The following is a 13648-nucleotide window of genomic DNA, read 5'->3' as shown; positions in this document are numbered from 1 at the left end:
TAAAAACTGATTTCTACCTGAAGCACGCAATTCTCCCCTACATCAAAAGGTTATAATTGCGAAATAAGTCGTATAATGTAAGCACATTAATACAAGCAAAAAAAAAACAGTAAACATATCGAATAAAACGGAAATATATAAAGTTAAAAGGATCAGTGACTGGGGAGGAGACTAAACACTAGTGTTTTCAGTCTCTCACCGTACAGTGCCTTGGGACGAGAATAAAAACTAAAAACGTTTTATCCTTTCTCCCCGTACAGAGACTTGGGACGAGAGTAAAAAACTGACTCGAGAACAACGTTACTCGCTTGGGACGAGAATAAAGATCGGAACGTTCTCTCTTCCTCTCTCTCTCTCCGTCTCTCTCTCTCTCTCTCTCTCTTGATTTCACACAGAAGAGAAAAGCCCACTTACCCTTCGTCAATAAACAGGTTATTTGACCAAAGGAAAAAACTGAAAGGACTAAGAAATTGAAAATTAACAAGTTCCTTTAAATTAGTATTTAAAACATTTCAGTTTGAAAGAAGAATGAACAAAACGTCAAAATCGATTTACTCTTTCTGCAAAGTGAAACCGTGATTCTCTCTTTCTCTATCGTAACGATAGAGCGCAAACTGCGTAGCATAAATAAACCAAACGTTAGTTCATCTTTGAAACAGCACGAAGACTATTCAAAGAAAATCTTTCATAAAATATCTACTAAAAAATATTCATTTAATAACTCTTACAGAGCAAATGATTTAAACTTAACGAAAATAAAAGTTGAATGGGCTCAACATTGTTTAACTTCGGTTTCCAAGTTAGGACCGCCTACTCTCGGATTAGGGGAGGAATAGGTAAGGCCGCATATAAACAAATCATTAAAATTTATCTTGATGTTTAGTATAAATGGAAAGCTAATCGAAGAGGCCTAATAAAGGCGGGTGAGATATAAAATATATAGAGGAAAATCTATAATTAACAACAACAATTTATAACGTGATAAGATAATTGCTAAAAGCCTAAAACACACTTCCGTACACTAAGGGAAGGGTCGGCCATTTTTACTCTATGGAAAAAAACCAGAGATAAAAGCAAGGGCAAAACACTTTTACTCTCCTTTCAAAAGCATTTCTTTTGAGGATAGTATTGAATAATCCAACACGGCGAAAGCAATAAAACCAAAACCAAGTACTTCACCAATTAGGTAGAAAACTCGAGGTCATAATAGCGAGTGGAATCGACTTGTCGATGAAACCGACAGAGAAGAACTGGAGCTGTTTACATGTATATGCGGTATCTGGCCGATAGTTGGCGCTGGTGGGCACACCCGCTACCTTCATGGCGATCGCTCACGAGTTTTTGAATTCTGTCGAGCCGTCGGAGACGTCAGCTATTATATATTCACCGGCTAAGTTTAATATTTAAAAATTTGACATTTCACCGGAGGTGAAGGAGTGTGACTGAGGCGAAGAGGTGGGCAAGTTTGGTAACCACGACGACGATACTCCACAGGTTCAAACAGGTCAGCAAAAGGCCTCCAAAGAGGAGTCTCTGTGAGTGTTCACCCTTGCGAACGAGGGAGGTGATCACTCGCTGTTGAGACATGCCTTGGACTTCCTCCCCCGAAGCCTCAGGAGGGGAAGCACAGTTCTCGGCGGCAGCTGATAGAGCATAGAGGCAAGAGCGGAGTTCGCAGGCAGGGCAACGAACGAAGCCTCAGAAATGACCATCTCAACCAGAGACAACGGATCCATCTCAGACACGAAAAAATGCTGCAATCCTGCACCTCGAGCCAAATGCAAAGTGAAGTATAATCACAGGTGTGTGATCAATATGGATAGCTACTAGCCCCCATTCCCAGTTAACTAGCGGGATGGGTGGTTAACCCTCGCTAAATTTTCTAATGGCTCGTCCTTTCAGCTCTGCCGAAAGTAATACCCATATAAATAGCATAGGTTTGAATTCCAGTCACGGAACAAAGAACTATTCTCTTCCTTTGGTACATATTAAGTTGCCCAATTGAAATAAAAAATAATACTGTTATGTAAGACTTTGGTTTTTTCATTGTATGAATGCAGTATTGATCTCCTGAAATTCCCAGAAACATAAGCTAATCATTAATCTATCAGTCACCTGCACACACTTACAATGCTACTCACTGTATTTGCCCAATGGGATTTCTAAGTAAGTCTCAGGGATATCTTGGGATACGTTCTGTTCCTTTTGGGTATCTTCTTATGATCAAAAATTCATATCACTCCTTTCATGATGACAGCTTCCATTCATTACCTAGAAGAGAAACAAATCATTAGAGTGTATACACTGAATCATAAACATTACATTGATGTTAAAGACTTTTTCAATTGGATTTGAAACTAAAAGCTTCTACTACAATGACAACTGACTGGTCACTCAACAGAAATGACTTACTGCTAATCAATATCTTGCAACAGATTCTTGCAAGTTTTATGGGGTTGTCTCTTACAGGAAAATATTGCACATTTTAAAAGTAGTAATTTTTCTAATCATACAAACCAGAGTCCTTTAATATGAGCATGATTTCAGCATACCTTGAATGGCTGTTAAACTTTCAATTGGGTTATCATAGTTACTGGGAAGGGGGGAATAGTAAGCCCCGCCCACTTGCCAGGTATAATAATCCTCACTCTGCCCTTAACCTAGGACTTTCAGGGTGGTTGAGTTGGTAAGTGTAACTTATAAAAACCAGGTTTACATTATGAAAAATATTAATTAATGCTGATATTACTTCTCAATGAGGGATGGGACTTGGTACGCGCTGTTTCTTGTATTCCCAAAGAGAGAGAGAGAGAGAGAGAGAGAGAGAGAGAGAGAGAGAGAGAGAGAGAGAGAGAGAGAGAGAGACAGAGAGAGACAGAGACAGAGAGAGAGACAGAGAGAGAGAGAGAGAGAGATCAGAAGATTCTCAAGCAAGAGGGAAGATGGGCAGAGCCATTCATTCCTATCAGCAGTCTGCTTGCTCGTTCTCATAAGAAATGCAAGACAGGTAGCAAATGTGCGAGCATCTGTTCCACATACAGATACGTCTATTCGAGAAGAGTACAATCTCCATACGTACTATCTCATCTCCCTTCCCCGAACTGAACTTTCTCTGTATCACACTGTCTCCCCCACATGAATAAAAACGGTAAGAGTATCTTGGCAACCAACTCCCTCAAAGCAGGTATAAAGGGCCTACCTGAAAGACCTAACCAAGTCCAGCCCTTCCTTAGGTCAAACTTGTCACAACATAACATTCACGGATCACACCACAGCGCCGAAACCTTGAAAAGATGCCAATATCTATTTACGTTCTCCTGACCCCTACAGCATACTCCCCAGGGACTGATCAAGGGGCGTAATTGCAAGCGCTGCAGCAGACATTCCCTTTGGAGGGAGCAGCGATGGCAACTTTTGCCGGTGTCTTCTTGGGTATTGCCCAGTCGGACCCCAACAAACATCTCTGGCATGCTTCTTCCTCTAAGCATACACCTGCCACGATTGACACTCGGTTACAAAAGGATGCCTACGTACAGACATAGCCCAATTTGAAGCACAGAGGGAATGCGGATCTATACAGTATCCGTCTTTGCCATGAACCGATTGCAGCACCCACCCTTCCCCTACCAGATTCAAATTTCCTGTTTCCATTCCATCGTCAACAATCACACAAGCAGAAGAAAAAGACTTGAGTAAAGAATCAACAGCTTGAAGAGCGCTAATCACATACCTGCCAACAGCACAGCAGTCAATGGAAATTTGAACAGAGAACCAACTGTTGGGGAGGGGGGCTTTGCCCCACTCCCTTACCTGTCGGATAAATGCTCATTATCCCTTTTCAAAGACCGATTCCACCTCACTGAAGAAATCTCCCTAATTAAAGGACGAGGATTGTCTGTCGCAGTTGCATGGGAACAGACATGTGTACAGTATTGAACTGCGGACAAAGTCAAAGTGAAGTTACTCCATCCACCAGCAACTAATAACTACCTCGATAAAATTTGGAGTCGTTCTTGCTTCACAGTTACCGACGGTCAAACTCCCGCCGGTATCAGCAGATCATGCAGATGATGAAGTCCAACACGCTCTGCAAGTCATGAGCCTGGACGTGGACGAAATGTCTATTACTTCTTCTGTTTCATCAGAGAAGGAGAGGATCCTGCTGACCACAGAAGCCTTGGAAGAATCATTGGATGTACATCAGGTGAGTGCAGCTCTCAATACCTCTTTACTTTCTACCCAAGCCCCAGCTTCCTCCTCCACCCCGGTTGCGATATTAGACAAACTTTCGCTACCCAATAATTTAGAACTAATGGCATCCATGAAAGCTTTCATGGAAACCTAATAAACCTAATCGCCAAATATGTACGTTCTTAAGCAAATCTAGCAGTGGGGATAGAAACGTTACAACAGGCACCTGCTTCTAAGGCTCCCCCAACTTCGAGCCTACGAGAATGCAGAGTTAAGTTAAGAACCCTTGGCACTATACTGAGAATATGGCCTTAACCAGAGGTTTCCTTCATATAGGGGATGGTTTGGGTTCCAAGTCAGTTTCTTGTCTCTGACAGGAGGGGGCTGCTGTTTAGACACCTTGTCTTAGCTGCCGGGGCCGGTTCCGATGTCCTAGGCTGAAGAGGCTGTTGTTGTTGAGGCGCTGGAGACTTGTAGGGTCTGGATGTAAGCGACTTTGGAGGACCGAATCGTGATTCGACTTTCTCCACCTCTCAGCTGTCCGTTCCCCGTCCTTGGGCTCAAAACAAGATCTTTCCAAGGGTGGAAGAGTGTCTGAGTTTGCCGACATCCATGGTTGGGACTTCCGAGAGGAACCTCTCGGTCACTGCATCTCAATGCTTCAACATCGAGTTTGCCCACAAGTTCGAAACTTGGTGAGCCGGGAAACGATGGTGCTCGTGCCCGAGAGGAGGAAAGTTTCCATGACCTTCCTGGAGCTCTCCTTGGACAAATTCTCGAATCGCAACAGGATGCCCAGAGATCCAAGCCAGACGACAAGCCACGAAGTGGCCCGCATGGCAAACTTTGCGGCTTTCTCCTGGCTTAAGGTCTCTGAAGATGAGAATGTCACCTGCCGGGCGGAGAATTTCTCGAGAGAAAAACTCCCTGGTAAACCCCTTCCACGGAATGATAGAGAGGAAGGGCTAAACCAGGTTCCCCCATAATCTCGAAGTACCTCCTCTGCTGATGGCTGACAGACGCAGTGTCAGCGACTCCCGCTAGCGGAAAGGGAATCGAACGATCCTGAGGAGTAAAGATGATGGGGCCTGCCTGAAAACAAGGAGAAGAATGTTGCCCAGACCTCTCTGAAGATTCTTCCTGCTCTTGCACGTGCCATGCTCTGCTTTTACGGGGTGAAGATCGTGATCTGGAAGTACGCGCTCCAGAAGACTCGCCAGGTTGCCCGTGTTGCGAAAACCCGACGGGAATCGCGGTCGAAATCACCCTGGCGCTCGCGCGATGGTAAATCGTTGGTTCGTGCGCGGGCGAAAGTGGGTGCGCGGGCGCGAGGGCGCACAGGTGAAAGTAAGTGTGAGCGCGCAGGAGAGGGCGAGCGTGGTTGTAAGGGCGAGCGCTGGCGTTCGGGAGACCGATGGCGAGTAGGCGAGCGTTCGCGAGTTTTGGCGAGCGATGGCTCACTGGCGGAATCGCGCTGGCGCTCATGCGATGGAAAACCGTTGGTTCGCGCGAGGGCGAACATGGGTGCGCATGTGCGCGGGCGTGCATGCGCGTGGGCGTGTGGGCGTGCGGTCGTAAGGGCGAGCGCAGGCGGCCGGGAGACCGATGGTGCTCAAGCAAGCGATGGCTCTTGGGAGGCCAAGGTGCGTTGACAAGTGATGGCGCGTTGGCAAGCGATGGCGCGTCTTGGCAAGCGATGGCGCGGTGGCGCGTAGTGACCAATCGCGTACAGGAGAGTTAACGCGTGGGCGCGTAGGAAACCTACGACGATTGAAGCGTTGGTGCGTTGAAAACGCTTGCGCGCAGGTGAAGAATCGCGCGGCCGTGTAGGAGATTGCTGGCACGTAACAAGAGCCCAGGGGTGCCTGTGAGCGCCTGTGCGCTAGCTTAGGTGTCTCCTGGGCGGCGCGTTGTGAAGTGGAAGCGTACTGGCGCGTTGGAACTGGAACCGCACGAGGGCGCGCTTGGCGCGAAACTTCAGAAGGGCGCTGCGAGTCCAGAGGAACCTGTGAGCGCCTGTGCGCTAGCGTAGGAACTTCTTGAACTGCGCGCGACGAGGCAGGAACCAGGAGATCGTAGGAGCGTAGTTGCATGGCCAGAAGACATGCGCGGCCAGACGATACCAGCGAGGGTGCAGAACCAGAGAGATCATCGGCGAGGAGGCGAAGGAATAAACTCCTTGCCTGCGGCCAGATTTGAAGATCGTGGGCGCGTGGGCGAACGTTAGCGCGTATTGCGCACATCAGGAAAGGGGGGCGCAGATGCGCGCTGGCGAGCAGGTGAACGTGGAGTTCAGTGAAGAAATAATCTCCCTGCTTGCGCCCAGATCCGGAGATCGTGGGCGCGAGGGCGAACGTTGGCGCGCATTGCGCACATCAGAAACGGGCGATCAGATGTGCGCCAGCGAGCAGGCGATCGTGGGCGTTTTCAGGAGACCGTTGGTGTACATGGCGCGCAGCCGCACAGAAGGTCTCAGAAGAGTTGGCGATCAAGAGATCTACGGCGAGACTCAGCTACAGGAGGTTCCTGGAGTGTTGATTCAGCAGAAGTCTGGTCCACAGCAGGAGAGCATTTACGTCGCGCGCGCAGGAGAACGAGGTAGCACAGGTAAAAACCTGGCATTAAAGGGACTTACTCACATTGTGAGATAACCCCTTTGCCCCGAAGGGACAAAGGGGTGGAGTGGCGCCCACTGCGCTTCTGCGAAGAAGGAAGACAAGAAGATTTGGCAGGTGTCGGAGATCGCGAACGAATTGCCAACAGGTCTAGCGAAGCACCTGCAATGGTCTGTTCTCGTCGAGGAGGATCCTCTGCGGCTGAAGATGAAGACAACCATGGACAGGAGCACCATCATCAGTCCTCCGAAGAGGAGTCTCTGTTAGTGAATTCCCCCGAGGGTGAGAGACACTCGCAGGAGAGACCGTTGGGCTCAGCTGCCCCCTCGAAGGATGTTTGGAGGGGGAACTGAGCCTTCAGCAACAACAGCAGGGGAGTCCTCCGAAGAGGAGTCTCATGAGTGTCCTCTCTCGCGAACGAGAGAGGTGAACACTTTATAGAAGAGACAGGAAGAACTGATGAAGGCGCCCCTTAGGGCCGTTGGATCAGCAAGCTGACCATAAAGAGCAACCCTCCGAAGAGGAGCTCCTGCAGCTACTCAGCCCCTTGAGCGTAGCTGCAAGTGCGGCCGCTCAGCACCAAGAGCACGCACGAACTCCATGGTCCAGTCTTGCAACAGCTCAGCCCCTTGAGCATGGTTACAAAAGCGGTCGCTCAGCACCAAGAGCATAACCGCCTGAGGACCAGAAATTATAAAGGTAAGAGAAGTTGCCCCCACTGAAGGGGAAAAATCTCATGCCTGGGAAGGGAACCTCCCTCTGAAGGGAAGTTACCCACCCATGGAAGCAAACCTCCTGAGCGTTCTAAATGAACTAAGGAGCTGACCGTTGTCACGGGAGAACTTCTAGGAGAAGGGAACACGCCCATGATGAAGTCGTAGAGGAGGCGGCAACAGCAGACTCCCCAGGCCCCAACAGGACAGCTCTGCTTCGTTGGCACATTAAGCAAACGAAAAACTAGATAGTTAACTGTGAAAATAAAATAATTAGTTAACATTTATTCCCCCGGGGGAACTCCGAAGAGGATCCCCTGAGGGAAAAGAACATAAGAATTACGCACCAGGAATGCGCCCTCCTCCCCCACTGACACTCACGGGAAGGGGGGGAAGGCGGAGAACTATAACAAAACAGAATTACTGTATAACAATTTTAATTATGTAATTCATCTAAGAATGTTCACTAATAGTAAGAACGAATGAACCCCGAAGGGAAGCGTTCTACGCAGAAGCTGAAAAGTTAAAAAATACAATTAGATTTGATTAAAAATAATTGAGACAAAATAAACAGAGTAGCAACTCATCCCGCAATGGGAATGGAGCTACCGTAATACGTAGTAGAAATAAAAGAGTGAACGACCTCGAGGAGAGAGAGAGAGAGACCGTAGTCAAATTAAACTCCCATGTTCCCTACGCTGATAGACCAAGTTCCCCGTAGGGAAGGAGGGACAGCGGAGAAACAGATTAATATATAAGGTCCAGCGATGACGATTCCCCACGGCGCCCGCCGAAGGGAGACCGAAGGACCAAGGGAGAGATCGCGACCCATGAAATGTCCCCGTGGGGGCCTGGGACCACACGGAGATGATGTCGTACAATTGAGTGGACTTCCTACACACACACACAGCACAAACACTGAAAAGAAAAACTTACTGTATTTCTATACTCAAATATATACATAAACAAAAGAATGTTTACATATATATTAAGTATAAGAAAAGTAAGTAATTAAGTAAGACAAAACAATAATGGCTGCCATGCGAGGACGGGAGAGAGACGTCTGTTCATCGTCCGAGCCAAAAGTGAAGTGAAGCAATTCACCGGTGTGTGAGGGGAGGAGGGGTAGCTAGATACCACTCCCCTACCCCCTTGCTAACTAGCACGGGGGTAATACACCCTCGTTAAAATTCTAATGGCTCGTCATTTCAGCTATGCCGAAAGTAAACCCTATGTAAATAGCGTGGTTTGTATTTCGGTTACGGAACAACTCAATTTCTAACCCTCCTTTTCTGGGCTTGAACCTGTGCCGGCCAGTGAATAAGCTCCTATTAGCACTTATTCTTAGGTAATTTACTGCTAAATATACCAGAGAAAAAATGTAAAGGAGTGCTAGGTTAACTAGCTCGCTCACCTATTGGTGTCTGTATGGAATTGGGCGTATAATCCAGAGGTCCCGCACTATTTAGATTCATCCACGACAAAGACCCCAATAGAGGAGAGCCGTTCAACCTCACTCGGCACCACCAACTCTGCATCCGCTCAGAACCAAACTCCTTTTTAGCACGCCTGTGTGGTAACCCTAACGTGGTTTGTATTTCGGTTACGGAACAACTCAATTTCTAACCCTCCTTTTATAGACTTCGTTCATTTCATCTTCTGGAGACAAAGATCTTCTCCGCAGTGAGTGGGACTGACGTTGATTTCCTTTGCTCCTACGTTTTACAAACATATCTCTTGCTCCATAGCTTGGTACTGTCCCATACTTACCAATGCAACAGGAGGTGTGATTATGTCTATGTGGGGTAAAGGGTTAAAACTCTCCTGGCCACAACTGAGAATAATAATTCTCTGGTACGCTTCCATCAGGATGACATGGCTCGAGTCCAAAACATGGATTTTGACATAGGAAAAACTGATCTTTTGGGTGAAATAGCCATGTCGTCCTGATGCCCCGCCCGTTTCTCTCCATTCCCTCCCAATTCTCAGTGTGGGACCTCGCGTCATGCGATGGCTGCTCCTGGAATGGTTCAACTGGAAACATGTTAGTTGTAGCACATTGAGATCGGGAGTTGTAACGGCTCACTTGCCTATGTCCTTCCCTCTACCCTTATCCTTTGAGACAAGGTTAACTCTATTCGGGGAAGGATAGCCATGGCTTGTTATTAACACGTCCCTGATTTATAAACGATATCTCCCAGAATATTCGCTCCAGAGGTCAGAACTCTGTTGATACCTCTAAGGTAAAATTTCTCTAGTATATCACTCGCAGAAATATCCCAAGTAAAAGCTGCCATTAAGGAACTTCCACCAGGATGACATGGCTATCTCACCCAAAATTAGATTTTTCTTATGTCAAAATCTGTTATTTTTTAGTGACACAATTTTCCCAAAATGATTCTAATTAGCAAATCTCAATAAAAAAAATCACTAGTAAATCCGTTTAAACCCATAACCATGAATCACCGGGTAAGCAAATCTAAATTTGTATAATTGATAATTAACGCCAAAAATTCTAGCCCCTGGGGCTAACGTGCGTAGCAAAACGAGTTCCACTTGCAAGAACATAGGAGCAATGAGATAATGTTTAATGGCAAGTGAAGCGAGCATACGACGGAGCAAAAGCAATTAAACCATTAGCTCAATTAATTATGGAGGTACAGTATACATTTATAGTACGATGAACAATGCACGATCAACTCTATAGAAAATGGGATGGGAAGTAACATTTTCTAAGAGTCCACAAGACCTGGTAAACAAAAATGAAAAATTCGGAGATAATTTGTATTTTTCCTAACCATACAAACCTTAGCTATTTACATTGGGTTTACCTTTCGGCGCAGCTGAAATGGCGAGCCATTAGAATTTAACGAGGGTGTATTACCCCCGTGCTAGTTAGCAGGGGGGTAGGGGAGTGGTAGCTAGCTACCCCTCCCCCCTCTCACACACCGGTGAACTGCTTCACTTCACTTAGAGGTAGGACTTTTCTTGGGGGACAGGGCTGGCGGGCAAATATGTGTAAATAGCTAAGGTTTGTATGGTTAGGAAAAATGCAAATTATCTCCGAAATTGTCATTTGTTCCGTAACCGAAATACAAACCACGCTATTTACATTGGGTGACTTACCCCTTAGGAAGGGTGGAAAGTCCCCAGCCATACTGGCTTTGGCTTTACCCGGGGACTCAAAATCCGAGTGAGTCGCACTCGAGAAAAGGAGTCCCTGCATCTCACAAGTTCCTTGCTCTGCAAGGAAACGTGTGGCCTACATAAGCTTGTGTGTGAAGGAAGAAGTGTGACCCGTCCTAGGCAGTTGACCTGGAGTTCCAGAAGGAACTCTGGGTTAGGACGTTCCCAATACCACCTCGTCAGGGTATGGGGGACGCGACAGTATTGACTCAATACTCGGAACACAAGGAAGCATGGTTTACCTGCAGAGGTTTGAGGTCAGCTATGCAGACCAGGATGCTGCTTCCCAGTAGAGGGGATAATGAAGAGAGAAGTAAGGGCCAGACATACTTCTTTCGTTCATGCAGACTAAAACCTGATAACAATGCCCTCAACCTTCTGCTACCTGTCCAAAAAGGAGCCTGAGGTTAGACCAGCTGTTGTGTAGCCACCACAGAGCGATAGAAACGTATCGATACTTCTGTGGGTCACGTCCTGCAGGAAGCGGGCTGCGAAGGTCATTAGACGCTTCCAGACTCCAGCTTGTAGCACCTGCGTCACAGAGTAGTACTTCTCGAAGGCGAGGGACGTTGCGATGTATCCGACATCGTGCTGTAGAGCGACGTGACGGGGGAGGGTCTGGATTCAGGTCGAGATGAATGTCCTTGAGTCCGAGCTGAAGAGGTATACTGGTGACTCTCCCCTGTGTCCTTCCTGTGCTCCCAAACCGGCTGCACGTGAGGACAAACAGCAGCTGTTCTCAAAGATAACCCCTCGATTCCTTTACTGGTAAGAAGGAGAAGGTTTGGGTCATCTGATACAGAATGGTGACTCGAAATCTTGAAGGAGTTGCACCGAAGGGCAGGGACCCCAAGATTCTGAGTCTAGCAAACAACTCAGGAGCGAACCTGAATGTTGCCTTCCCCTATTCTCTAGAAAGGGCGGAGTCGTACGAGACCAAGAAGATTGCTTACACACTGGCCGAGGCCAGAGTGAGCAGGAGCACCGTCCCCCAAGACAGAATATGATCAGAGGCCTGACGTAATGGTTCTTGAGAAGATCTCTTAAGAGACTAAAAAGTCCGAACCATGCTCCATGGAGGAGGTCTCACTCCGACTGGGGGCAGGGACGTTCGCAGCTTCGCATGAGCGAAGAAAGGTCCAGCGGGAAGGAATAAGTCTATTCCTTTCAGCCTGAAGGCCAGGGAAAGGCTGAGCTACAGGCTTCACTGCCGAGAGCAGAAAGGAGTTTCCTCCTGCCGAAAAGCAATAACTCCATTATTGCTGGAGAAGGGGCCTCAAGGGAAGAGGTATCTCTCCCATGACACCAACCACAGAAGACTCTCCACTTCGCCTGGTAGACCCCTGCGGATGACTATCGCAGGTGACGCGACCTCCACTCCGCGACTGTAGCGGGTTGTCTCTTCTTGAGGAGGCAGCGTAGTGTCTCCAGGCGTGAAGCCGAAGCGATGCAACGCCTCGTGAAAGATGTTGTAGTGTGGTTGTTTGAGTAGCCTGTGCCGTGGGAGAAGCTCTCCCGGGAGTTCCATCAGGGGAAGCAGAGGGTCCGGAAACCGTTCCGCGTATAGTCACCGTGTACCTCTCAGGGCCATCGAAAGGTTGACAGACAACCTGGTCTTGTTGAGACATTCTCAACAGACAATAATGGTGGGAAGACGCAGGTGTCGATGTTGTCCCACCATCACCGGAAAGCATCTTGTCAAAGAGTCTTGGGGTCTGAGACTGGGGGGAAGAACAGCGGAAGCTTGAAGTTCCAGGCTGTCGAGATCAGGTCCCCCAGCCCAAGACTTGCTGGTTACTAAAGGCCAAAGACCCCCAGGTACCCTCTATCTGCGAGGCTCTGCTCAGATAGTCGGAGAGAACATTCCTCTGCCCGGAATGAGCGAGCCGATAGTGGTATTGAGAGGACCTCGGATCATCTCAGTACTGTATCTCTACTGCAAGATACGAAGGAATGAAAATGCGTCACTTGCTGGTTGGAATACGCCAGTACCATGAAGTCGTCGCGCACGGAGCGACTCGGCAGGAACTGTAGGATCTGTAGAGGGGCCAGACTACGGCCCCTAAGCCTGCCGGAATGATGGAGAGGTATCCTTTAGGTCCTGACCATAGGCCTGAACCGGAACATGCCCCCCCCCCCCCCTTTTCTTCGACGAGTCCGAGAACAGCATCAAAATGTGGGGAAAGGACGAGAATATCCACTCCCATCAAGAAGTTCCATAGGTCAACACCCATTGCAGGTATAAACGTTCCGCTGGTCCCATAGGGGCCAGAAAGTCCGGTTAATCGTTGCTTTGATACCACCGGAACTTGGGCCGCCTCACAGGGAACTTATCCTGAGGCGACTGTTCAGGACTTTAGACAGGTCAATGAGGAAAAGAGACCCAGGAAACGTTCCAAGGTAGGGCTGAAAGCTCTGCTTGACTGAGAACAGGTACTGCGACTCTCCTCAGCCTTGCCACAGTCAACTGAAGGGAAGTCTCAGAGAAGGAGGCAACAGCATCTGGCGTCCCCAGGCGGTCACCTATCCAAGTACTGACCAGACCCAACGTTGCTTAACTTCGCTGATCGGACGAGAAGCGGTGTTTCCAACGTGGTAAGGCCGTTGACTCAATATCATGGCTAGACACTCCAGATGTTGAGGCAGAAGTAGAGAAGGCTCCTAGCAAATTACCATGATCCCTCACTTATGGTAAGGACCCGGAAGCTTGTCCCGGCGTTGAAGAAGGTCGAACCCGAGCCTACCGGAGTTGACCAGACCTCCAAAAGGCGAACGAGGCGGAAGCCTGCTCCTGAGCGGCCATGAGGAAAGCAGGGAGAGTTCTCTGGGGAAAAACCTGCGATACCGCGGCGGGATCGCCATACTGCATCTTAAGCAGGAACACCTGTAGTCTAGGCTGAATTCCAAGAGCTTTCTGGAAGATGGATGGAATGGAAACTGGAA

General features: G+C 48.1%; 1 non-coding gene across 1 annotated transcript; it reads right to left on the bottom strand.

The window, feature by feature from the left end:
- Positions 1–13195: 13195 nt before the first annotated feature.
- LOC137619357 (5S ribosomal RNA) lies at positions 13196–13314 on the bottom strand. The gene has a single exon (XR_011039903.1). It is a non-coding gene; the product is annotated as a 5S ribosomal RNA (ribosomal RNA).
- Positions 13315–13648: the final 334 nt, after the last annotated feature.

Source organism: Palaemon carinicauda, chromosome 25 (genome assembly GCF_036898095.1).
Source record: "Palaemon carinicauda isolate YSFRI2023 chromosome 25, ASM3689809v2, whole genome shotgun sequence".
In the NCBI taxonomy this organism is placed as follows: domain Eukaryota; kingdom Metazoa; phylum Arthropoda; class Malacostraca; order Decapoda; family Palaemonidae; genus Palaemon; species Palaemon carinicauda.
This window is presented reverse-complemented; position numbering and strand designations above follow the sequence as displayed.